Source organism: Octodon degus, unplaced genomic scaffold (genome assembly GCF_000260255.1).
Source record: "Octodon degus isolate 3935 unplaced genomic scaffold, OctDeg1.0 scaffold00147, whole genome shotgun sequence".
NCBI classification, from domain to species: domain Eukaryota; kingdom Metazoa; phylum Chordata; class Mammalia; order Rodentia; family Octodontidae; genus Octodon; species Octodon degus.
This window is the reverse complement of record NW_004524723.1, coordinates 2,140,779-2,152,283: the sequence shown is the minus strand read 5'-3', so window position 1 is coordinate 2,152,283 and position 11,505 is coordinate 2,140,779. Positions and strand designations below refer to the sequence as shown.

Sequence of the window (11,505 nt, the reverse complement as noted above, 5' to 3'; positions counted from 1 at the left end):
AGCAGGAGGTGAGCAGGGCTCTGGGTTCTGGAGCTGACCCCAGAGCTACAGTGCGAAGGCTGGGTTGGAGTGAGTGAGAAATAAAGGCAGAACAAGCTCAGAGTGGCAGCCCAGCCTCTCACCTGGGCTGAGGCCCCAGGACTGGAAAAGGTTTTCTGAGGAAGATTGACAGAGAGGATCTGTAGGTTAAGTCAAGGTGGGTGCTGGAACAAGAAACATGTTGGCTTCCAGACCAAAAATTACACCTGCAGGGGAATCATCAGTGGTGCCAGAATCTCACTAAGAAGTGGCAGGAGACAAGCCACATAGGAACAGTGTGTACAATGTAAAGATATGAGGGGAGAATGCAGGGAGGGAGACTCCCCTCTCTCCTGGCCTTCCCTAAAGCCTTTCCCTGCTCCCCAGGGTCTGTGAAAGGGGAGGGGATGTAGTTTAGTGGCACAGCAGGTAAGCCCAAGGTCCTGAGTTGAATTCCAGGTACAATAAATAAACATTTTTTAAAGGGACAGGGAGAAAGGAGCTTGAGCCAAGGCTCTTCAAGGGGAGGAGACTGAAAGCTGCAAGCTGCAGAGTCAGACCTTAGTAAAGAGGGAGTCCAAGCACTTCCAGGAGAGGGCCTAAAACCGAAGCCCTGGAAGGAAGGCCAAAGGTCAAGGGAAGGAAGAAGGAGTGGTCTGCGCCACCCACCGGAGTCAAGAATCTGGAGAGAGTAGGTTGGAACCCATTCTGAGGTTTCTGTTGTCTCTGGGGTTCCGGAGTAGAAGCAAACTCATTATTTATTTATTTGGACTGGGGATTGAACTCGGGGACTTCAACTGAGCTACATTCTCGGCCTCTTTTTACTTTTTACTAGGAGACTGCGTCTTGCTAAATCACTAAATCGCCCAGGTTAGACTGGAACTTGAAATCCCCCTGCCTCAGCCTCCCAGTGTGCTGGGATTACTGAGATTATGGGGGCGGGCGTGGGCCAACAATGCCCCCCATACCCCATCTCCCAACCCCCACCCCCACCCCTGAGGGCAGGCTTGCTCTCTTGACAGAGATAGAAAAGCAGCCCAGACCCAAGCACTGCCCCACCCCCTGGCTCAGGCCCATGCTCCCACACATGGCTCCTTCTCCAGGTGAGTGAATGACAAATGTGAGGAGGCCACCCTTAGAGGTCAGCTTGAGAGCACGTGTGCCAAGGGCTGAGGGCACCAGGTGACACAGACTGTTTGTAAGGCCTAGCCCCCCTGGGGGTCGTGGGAATTTGGCAGCAATTATGAATTCCGGAATCCTGCGGGTGGAGCAGGGAGTGAGCCGGGGCCACGGCCACGGGAGGAAGCAGGTCTGGGAGCACCCTGGCCTCCAGGGAGCATTCAGCTCTGGAAGACAGCAGCTTGCCTCCAGCTGTGATGCCTCTGCAGGGTCATTCTCACGTGTTTACTTGGTTCACTTGCTACCTTCCTACAAAGGTCAACTGCTCAGAGGAACCACGGGGGGGGGGGCAGGGGGGGGCGCCTGCTCTTTGTATCGCTCTCTCTCTCCTTTCATTCTCCGTCTCTGAACTTACTTAACTGCGCATGCCTGAGCCTTGTGCCGGCGCCCTGGATGGCGGCACTGACCTTCTGTCCACACACAACTGAGGCTGGGGTCAGCGCTCTGGGCTCTGCCTGCAGAATGCCGGCGCCGCAGCGCCATCCTCACACCCTACAGTATTTGTGTTTCCTGTGCTGCAGTCATCAGCATGCAGTCCTCACATCAAGGGAAGGGAATGAGCCGTGTATGGTGGGAGCAAACAAAGCAGCCCAGTTAGAGGGACAGGGCAGAGCATCTGGGAAACAGAAGGCATAGCAAAGGAAGCAGGGCCCAGGTCCTCCAAGGCCGCTCTAACTTTGAGATTCACTCTTCAGAGTAAAACAGAAGCCTTTGCAGGTGCTCAGCAGAGGAGACCTAACTTCTGTGAGCTTTAACTGTCTCCCTCAGGGCTGAGGATAAAGGCTCCGTGGAGCGCTTGCCTCGCCTATGCAAGACCCTGGGCTCTGTCCTCGGCCCTGCAAAAGCAGAAGGAAATAAAGGTAATTCAATGATTTATGTTCTCAAATCGCATCAACCAGCTTCCAAACATTTTCATCCCTTCAAAACTGAACACTCTACCTTTCAGCTATTACTCTAATCTTCTCCTTGCTCCATTCCCAGCCAGGACGAGTATCTACTGACCTACTTCCTGTTTGCACATGTTTGCCTGATCTGGATGCTTCTTACAAATGGAGTCAAGCAACATGTGGTCATCTGTGACTACTTTCTGTCATTTAGCATAATTCAAGGTTTATCCATGTTGTAGCATGTATCTGTACTCCTCTGCATACTTGTCCCAGTATCCACATCTGTTGTCTCCATATGTTTCCATTGAATGCTCTACACTTGAATGAATGAATGAATGAATATCCATTCATCTGTTAAAGGGCCTCCAGACTGCTGTAAATAATGCTGCTATGACTATTCTTAAACAAATCTTTGAGTGGACATGTCTTTGTTCTGGGGGTTATGTACTATGTGGAATTTCTGGGTCAACTGGTAACTACTACATGCCTGTGTGACAGTGCTGGACCATTTTCCTGAGTGGCCATAACATGTTGCATTCCCCCCAGCAGTGTGTGAGAACTCTTTCTTCACATCCTTGCTAACACTTGTTGCCTAATTTTTAAACATTTTATTTGTTGTGGGTTGGGTGTGAAGTGTTATCTCATTGTGGTTTTCATTTGCATTTCCCTGATGACTACTGAGAAAGTATCGTTTCATATGTTGAATAGCAGTATTTTCTCTGGGTTGTCTTTCTGGTTTCCTGATAACAACCTTATAAGTTTTTAATTTAGATGAAGTCCAATTTAGCTATTTTTTTCCCTTTTGTTGCTTGTGATTTGGGGGTCATAAAAGAACATTGCTGCTGGGTGGGGTGGCGCACACCTGCAATCCCAGCACTTGGGAGGCAGAGGCAGAAGGATCACTGTGAATTTGAGACCAGTGGGTGACAAAGTGACCTTAAGGCCAGCCTCAATTGTATAATGAGACCCTGTGTCCAAAAGACAAACAAAACAAAACAAAACAAAACAAAACAAACAAACCCCCCCGCATGCCTGAGCGCACTCATGCGCGTACACACACACACATACACAGCTAAATCAAAGATCATGAAGATTCACATCTGTATTTTCTTAGAGTTTGTAGTTTGGGATTTAACACGTCTTTGATCTCCTTTGATTTAATCTTTCTGTATAGCATGACATACATCCTCTCAAATGTAGTGATGCAGTCATCCTATTATAGAAACATTATAGGCAGTCACGTGGCTAGATCCTCAAAGAAGTCAGTGCAAAAGACGAGAACACATGACAACCATGACTGGAGGTGCATTCCTTGAAGGCCAGGCCTCAGGATAAAGGAAATGACTGCACCTACATACTTCCCCAAGGGATGCACCTCCATCAATATTCTTTTTTTTTTTTTGTCTTCTTGAGATAGGGTCTTGCTATATAATTGAGGCTGGCCTTAAGCTCACTTTGTAGCATAGGCAGGTCTCAAACATGCAAAAATCCTCCTGCCTCAGCCTCCTGAGTGCTGGGATTATAGGCCTGCACCACCACAATGGGCACCAATGATTAATATTATAAATAGGCATCAGCACCTGGCTGCGGCCCAGGACCTCCTGAGCTGTCCCTTCCAGAGGTCCTTTTTCTCTTCATGCACACTTGCTGTGTGACTTGCTTCCCCACTGGCGCAATATTGCCTAGCAACTATACTTGTAAACCCATTAGTTGACAGTAGTTTTGTCCTGCCTTACACCCACCTCATGATTTTGCTCTAAAAAACTTCCTTTGTGAAGTGGGCCCTGGTGTAAGCCACCCTCTGGGTGTCCCCTCCTGTCCATCTCAGGTAGGAGCTGTCTTTCTCTCCATAAATAAATATTTCCTACTTTTAACTTCCATCGTTCCTAGAATTCATTCTTCAATTTTAGAGAACATGAACTTGGTACATCAGACATCTAGCAGGCTGGGAGTCATAATAATTCCCTTACATTATTTGGAGGCCTGTATGTCATTCCTATGTCAATCCCAACATGAGCTGTTTAAAGAACTATTTTTCTCTTTGAATGGTCTTTGCACTCTTGTTAAAAATCAACTAATCTAGTGAGGTTAAGCTTGATAGCCTAAATCATTTGATAATAACAATAAGCTTGTCTTCTGGATGGTTAACAACCTAAGTTAGCAGACCAAAATTAGAGAAAAAGGAGGGCTACAAGGAAAGCCAACATTTTGGCCCTAACCTTCTAAGGTCAATTAAGACTCAGGACATATGAGAACTTGTACTGTAAAGTCATGTAACTCGGTAGTGTCCCAAATTTTCTGATCAAGAAGATTATGGGGCCAAAGAGGAAAGTGATTGATGACCTAGAGTGTGTCTAAGGAGAGTCACATGGGGAGAAGACACTCTCTCAGGCTTTCACAGAGAGCACATTGGCCAAGCATTGGCCGTGACTCATCCACATGGCTGCACTGACAAAGGTTCTATAATCTGAGGTACAGGATCTCAGGATAAATCCTGAGGGCATTTCACTGACCTTCTCAGACCAAAAAACTACAACTCTTGTTGCACAAGTCCTGCTTTACCTTGGTCTTAACCATCCAGTAGAAAAGTATGAAGACGAAATATAGGAAATAAAGCCATGCTGTTAAGTTGAGCTGTGGGGGACTCAGGTCAATAATTTCTGACATTGCCAGTTAAACAGAAGACCCAATGCTATTATGGGCTACTGGACTCTTTTAGAATATTTTGCTGAGTTTACACACCTATAATATTCAATAACAGAACTTAGGAAAACTGGGGTATACCTATGAATGTCCGTTTTGTATCTGTGTATTCAAAGTGGTTAGGATAGATATATAGTTGCATTTTCTTAATGAATAGAATGATTTGTTCTAATGGTGTTTGTAAATAGGATCACAAGTCCGCATCTTGTACAGCAATTAACCACTAAGAAGAATATATGCAGTGTATTATTTGTTGAAACTGTACTTCCAATTTGATTTGAAACTGTCTCATTGCTATCTGTTTATCAATAAAACTTTGAAAACAAAAAAAAATCAACTAATCATAGGTTAATTCTGGCCATAGAGCTGTGTATCTGTCCTTGAGTCAGCACCATAGTGTCTGGTGTTGACTAATAGTAGTCTAGTCTGACTACTGTTACATTGTAGTTGTTTTATGTGAATCCTCCAATTTTTTTCTTTTAGTTGTTTTTTTTAATGCTATCTTTATTCCCTTGTTGGGGAAATAAATGTAACTCCCAAATTATTAGATGTCAGGCATGCCAAGTTTGTGTTCTCCAAAATTAAAGGTTGGATTGTAAGGAACAATAGAGGTTAAAAGTAGGAAATATTTATTGACAAAGAGAGAGGGAGGGAGAGAGACAGAGACAGAAACAGAGAGATAGCTCCTGAGTGACAAGAAGGGATCTGAAAAGTGGGTTGGCAAAGACCCCATTTTACAGAGGAAGTTTTATAGAGCAAAATCCCGAGGTAGATATAATGCGGGACAAAACTCTGATCATCCAGTAAGATTACAAGTGTACCTGCTTAGGTAATATTGATCCAATGGGAAACAGGTCATACAGCAAGGGTACCTGGAATGAAACAAGGACTTTTTTAGGAAGAGACAACTAGGTGATTCATGTAAAATCATTGTTTATACCTCTGGGAGGCAGGGAAGTTAGTCAGTCCTTCTTTATCTTGGGGCCTGGCCTCCCAACAGATGCACCCCTGGCCACATTTGTAACTCGTTCTCACTCTCTGCACTCCCTCCCTCCCTCTCTCCCTCCCTCGAGGGCCCAGCCCTGCCTGACTGCCTACAGGATTTCTGCCTAACTTAGCTGTCTGTTATACCTTGAGCTTCCATATAAATTTTAGAATTAACATTTTGATTTATACAATGACAGGATTCTGATAGGGACTATACTGAGTCCATAGATCAATTTGGGAAATACTGTTAGCCTAACAATATCGACTCTTCTCAGCCACATTTGTTTAGATCTTCTTTAACTTCTTTCATTACTATTTTGTAGGTTGTAGAGTAAAAATGTTACACTTTCAGGGCTGGTGAGATAGCTGAGGGGACTAAGCGCCTGCTTTGGCAAGCACAGGGACCAGGGTTAGAGCCCCAGCCCACATGCTGGCCCCCCACCCCCCACCCCTGGGGCGCACTGAGCGAGTGGCCAAGTCCAGGCATGGTGGCGCATGCCTGTAATCACAGTGCTGAGAGGGCTGAAAACGGGAGGATCACTACAGTCTGAGCTACATAGTGAGACCCTATACCAAATACATTTTTAAAAAATTATACTTTATTAACTTTATGTCCAAATGCTTGATTTTTAATGCAATATTTAAAAAAAAGAAACAAAGTCATTTTCTTGGTATCAATTTAGTTTTTTCTTTGTGTTCATTGCCAAGTATATATAAATGCAATTGATTTTTCTCTATGTACCATGTCGTGCACCCTTGCTGAACTCATTACTTAGTTCCAGTTCCCCAGAGTGGATCTTTTAGAATTTTCCACATACTGTAGAAGATCACATCATCTGAGAAGAGTTATACTTCTTCTTTTCCAATCTGAATGGCTTATCTCATTATGATGTCCTTAATTCAGCAAATTCTTCTAGCAATGTTGTTGACAGTCCCAAATCACAACACAGTGGGATCCCAGGTGAGAAAGGACTGTGGCTTGGTCCTAGGTGGCCATTAAAGAAGGGTCAGCAAGAGACCCAGTAAGTCTCTTCTCAGTTCTTCTTCATTTCTTCTATGTCTTCTTGGCCATTGTGGTGATTTTTTTTTTTTTTTCAGTCTCATCCAACCACAAAGCCAGCTGTAGCCTTCTGACAATCCTCTCCCGGTAAAATTCTTAGCAAGCATTTCTGCATGAAGGAAGCAGAAGCCAACCGGAGCCTGCACATCCTGTCTGTGAGGAACAGACCTGTGAGACAGGCCTGGCAGAGGAAGGCCTATTTTTATGACAGGGAGAAGTGTCCACTGCTGGGCTCAGACATGCTGCAACCCTCAGCAATCAGCTAAAGATAACCCAGGCCAGGAGCTCCATCTGCACTGAGGGGCCTCAGTGGCCTGTGTGTCACAGCTCTGGCCACGCCAAGGGGTCCTTGGCTCTGTGTCATGGGATAACTCAAGCTCCTCAGTGCGCCACCCTAGAGTTCTCCTCGGTGGGCCTGAGTGTCAAAGAAGGTGCCCAGAACACTAGCACGACCTACACAGGGAGTGGCTCCTTCAACTTTGCCTGATCTTTGGTTCTTGGTTTTTTTAATTAATTAATTAGTTATTAATTAATTTATTTATTTTGGTGGTGCTACTGGGAATTGAACTCCCAACCTGATGCTTGCCAGCAGGTGCTATGCTGCTGAGCGGTCCTGCCTCTTTCTCCACCTCCTACTTCCCTCACCTTTGGCCAGGCCCTGTTCTAATGACAACCTTGTGGCTAGGAGCAAGCCACTCTTCTCTCAGGGCCTTGGAGTACTACTACCAGCAATGGAAGTGGGGGCTTAGATCTGTGCTCCTCAATAACCCGAAGTCCACAAATCCAAAGTGACCCTTAATTTTCAGATTCCCCAAACTATTCCCAAATATCTTCTTTTGCAAATCCACAGCCAATAGCCACGTTGAGATCTTAACATAGGCAGGTTGTAGCAGCTGTGTTGGGCCCTCCACAGGCATCGCACCTGCTCTAAGAAACTTCAGGGTCCTAAACGCGGCCTGCAGGAGCCGCCAGCTGCCACTGCCACTGTGCCCCCTGCCCTGACAGAAGTGACTGGCCCATGGCAGAGCCCAGGTCCTGCTGCATCAGGCCCACTGCACCTCTCACAGTTTGGTTGTGGCAAAGACTCCACAGAGGGGCTTGGCAGCCACTCTGGCTGTCAGGGCAGACAAGACTGGAGGTTGGTGACCATGAAGGCCTGGTGCACACACAGGACACTGGGCAGGGAAGGAGGATGCAGGGTGGCAGCCGAGAGTAAGTCCTATGGCTCCTGAGAGATGAGAAGCGCAGTGGCAGCTGAGACAGGCAGGCTGCCCCATGCCTGGCTTCCTGCCCGGTTCCAGCATGAGGCCTGGGCTGCCCTTGGGTTCTGAGCTGTGACGTTACACACACCACTGCCAAAGGAGCTAGGGCTAAGGCAAAGAGGGGTCACTGTTCAACAAATACAACTGACTACTGTACTTGGAGAGGATGGAGGGGACTTGGAGAAATTCCTGCCTCATGGCGCTGTAAGGAAAAAGATCCCAGAAGAATTAACACAATGTTTAAGAAAGAGAATTAAAAGCATACATATCCTTACTTTCCCCCACTCCCTGAAAAAGTAGTCTTCTTCCCATTTCTCTCTTCTCTTTCCTCCCCCTGCCCTCCTGTTGGAGGTGGTGGGGTTGCAGAGGGAGCCACAGAGAGCCAAGTGTGGCCAGGAAAGGAAGGCTACCTGTGCAGGCAACCACACGCATGGAAGCTTGTGAGACCCTGGCTTCCCACTGATGGAAGGAGGAAGGGAAAGGCTGGAAACAATCCTGAGGAACTGGATAGAAGGAAGGGTAGTGGTGCAAAAGGTGTGTGCATAGAGAGGTAAATATGCCTGTGTGCAGGGTGCGTGCACATGCACACCTGTCCTGCCATCCAGGAGGGAGAGACATAGCTTGGAGGTTTGGGGGAGTTCTCCAGGATTTCTACCTCCAGGGACAAGCAAGTTCCTAGCTCTGTGTACATTGTACACTGAAAAGGGGCAGAATCAACGATGCCACCAGACAAGGAACCAAGATTCTAATTTCCAAATATCTTCCTCACTGTGGAACTCCATGGAGCATCAATCCAAGGCTACAACATGGAATTTACTAGGCAAGCTGGGTCCCGGGGGTCTCTGCAGGAGGAGCTACTCCTTGGGCCCTGTGGACAAGAGGCTGAGCAGACTAGAGTCTGTGTCCTGTAAAGCCTGAGCCTTTGGGAAGGAGAGAGGGGACAGGATCTGAGACATAGGGATGGAACTGCCCTAAAAGTGAACACTTACTTCATTCTAAGAAGTCAGAGTGCCTCAGTACCAGGTCAGGGGTTTGGAAGGCTGTGGGAACCCCAAACTTCGGAGTCTACTAATTCTCAAGGAAGTAGGAATGCAGGTGGCTGAAGGATCCATTGAAGGTCTGAGAAGTCACTGTTGGGGCAGTGAAGGAAATGGGAAGGGAAGGCTAATTGCTGAGCAGCCCTGGGCCAGCTGAGGTTTCAGATGGGCTCAGAGAGACTCCAGCCAGCACGTAGCACTTTCAGTTCCCTGCATTCTTCCTGAGTGTTTTATTTTTTTCTGTGCCTTCATCCTAGTCTTTCTCAGTTTTGCTGTTGAATTTGCAGAAATGTGTGATGTCTGACCCTACGACTACCCAAAGGCCCCAGCTGGTCAGCCCCAGCCTGACCGCAGATTGGGGAGCAGACCAGTGGGAAAGGACCCACCACACGCATGCCATGCCATCTTCAAAGTTCCTGGCTCAAGAAACTGCACGACAACAGCAGTGAGAGTTGTCATAGCAAAGGAAAGACTATGGAATGCCGCCAGCAGCCCAGAGCCAAAAGGGCAAAAGGCATCCTCCAAAGTTCAAGAACTCCAAGCCTGGCTCAGAGGCCAGCACAGTGGTGGTAGCAGAATAAATGAAAACTCCTTTAATAGTAGTTAGGATGTAGTCCAACAAAGTAAGACAAGAATCAAGGAAAGGACTGGGGAGAGAGCTCGGTGGTCTAAGCACCTGCCTGACAAGTGCAAGGACCCAGGTGAGCTTGGCCTGCCACTGAAACCAAGTGTGGTGGCACAGGCCTGTAATCCCAGCACTGGGGAGGCTGAGACAGGAGGATCACTGCGAGTCTGAGCTGTGTAGTGAGACCCCGTACCAAATAAATACAATAATACAAAAAAGAAACAAGAAAGATGGCACAGGGGTTGGGGGTCCCACCTCAGCAGAAAATGGAAGGGAGGTCTGGGGTGGAGAGGCACCTTTAATGACTCATACACCTTACCTTCTTCATCTATGACTTTCACCAACTCTGTTTAAACAACTCTTCACTTGGATCATCAAAATTCTGAACACTGCGACTTTCCACCCTTCTCCATGTGGCTTGAAGTGGAGGAAAAATACACATGCTTAGCTCCTTTTTAAATTTTCACATCAACCTCCTTTTTCATATTATCAAAAGCATCTAATTCCAGGTGTGGTGCTGCATACCTGAAATCCCAGTAATGCCCTAGATTCAAACTCTAGAACCACACACACACACACACACACACACACACACACAAAGCTGGACACAGTGGCACACACCTGCAATTCCAGCTACTCAGCAGGCTGAGGCAGGAGGATCACAAGCCGAAGGCCAGCCTGAGAAATTGAGCAATAGATGTGACCCTGCAATAAAGTACAGCATGCTGAAGATGGAGCTAGTGGGTAGGTACTTGCCCAGCAGGGCTGAGCTCTGGCTTCCAACCCCAGCACAGAAAAGACAAAGGATTTAAATTGATCTACTTACAACATGTTCTACTGTTCATCCTTGATCCTTCCATGTCTATAGAAGTTCTCTTTATTTTAATTTATTTTTCATTTAAGCAATTCCTTTCAACCATGTTATCTTTTCAGAAGCCTTCGTGGATGATACACTTCCTGAGTCCTCGTGTGTCCTTAATGTCTTGTGGTAACTTGCACAACTGATAAGATATGATATGGTCCAGGCATGGTAGCACACACCTGTGATCCCTGCACTCTAGAGGCTGACGCAGGATCGCTGTGAGTTCAGGGCCATCCTGAAGTGCATAGCAAAGACTCTGTCTCACACAAAAGAAAGAAAGAAATGGATCTGATTCCCAGCATTGCACACTCAATTCCTCCAGCCTCTAAGACAGTGCTCAGCTGTACTGAATTGGAAGGAAGTATTGCATCCCTGGTGTTTAGTAGAATCCACAAAGGAGTTTAATCCAGTTTGTAGGTTAATGGTATCAAGAGAGTGGGACTTCATCCTACCATGGTGTTTAGAGGTCAGGCAAAGGGCATGATTAGGTGTAGGGGCATCAGTGGGGTGATGAGGTCAGTGTCCTTATGGGACAGACAGAGCAGAACTCTCTCCCCTCATGTAGCACACAAAGAAGAGGTGGTGTGAAACCACAGTGAGGGGGTGGCACCATCATTAGGGTGCCGAATCTGCCAGCTCCCTGACCTGAGACTTTCAACCCCTGAACTGTGGGACATAAATGTGTGTTGGTTAAGTGGTGCAGTCTAAGAAGCTCTGCTAAGGTCCACTGTCCTGGGAGCTCATGAGGACAGTCACTGTGCAGTGAGCCCCCTGGGACATCTTACCTTCCACTCTAATGCAATTCAACCAGGGTAGATGAAACTGGCAGAATTCACCTGTCCTTCCAGTCATACCCCTTCACAAACAAGAGCATGCTACTGTCAG

The 11,505-nt window shown here is 46.9% G+C and overlaps 1 long non-coding RNA gene across 1 annotated transcript; it reads right to left on the bottom strand.

The window, feature by feature from the left end:
• Positions 1 to 6,405: 6,405 nt before the first annotated feature.
• On the bottom strand, positions 6,406 to 10,841 carry LOC111812870. The gene is made up of 3 exons (XR_002818247.1): positions 10,585 to 10,841; positions 10,078 to 10,175; positions 6,406 to 6,987 (listed from the first exon to the last, which is right to left on the bottom strand). It is a non-coding gene; the product is annotated as an uncharacterized LOC111812870 (long non-coding RNA).
• Between the last annotated feature and the right edge of the window lie 664 nt (positions 10,842 to 11,505).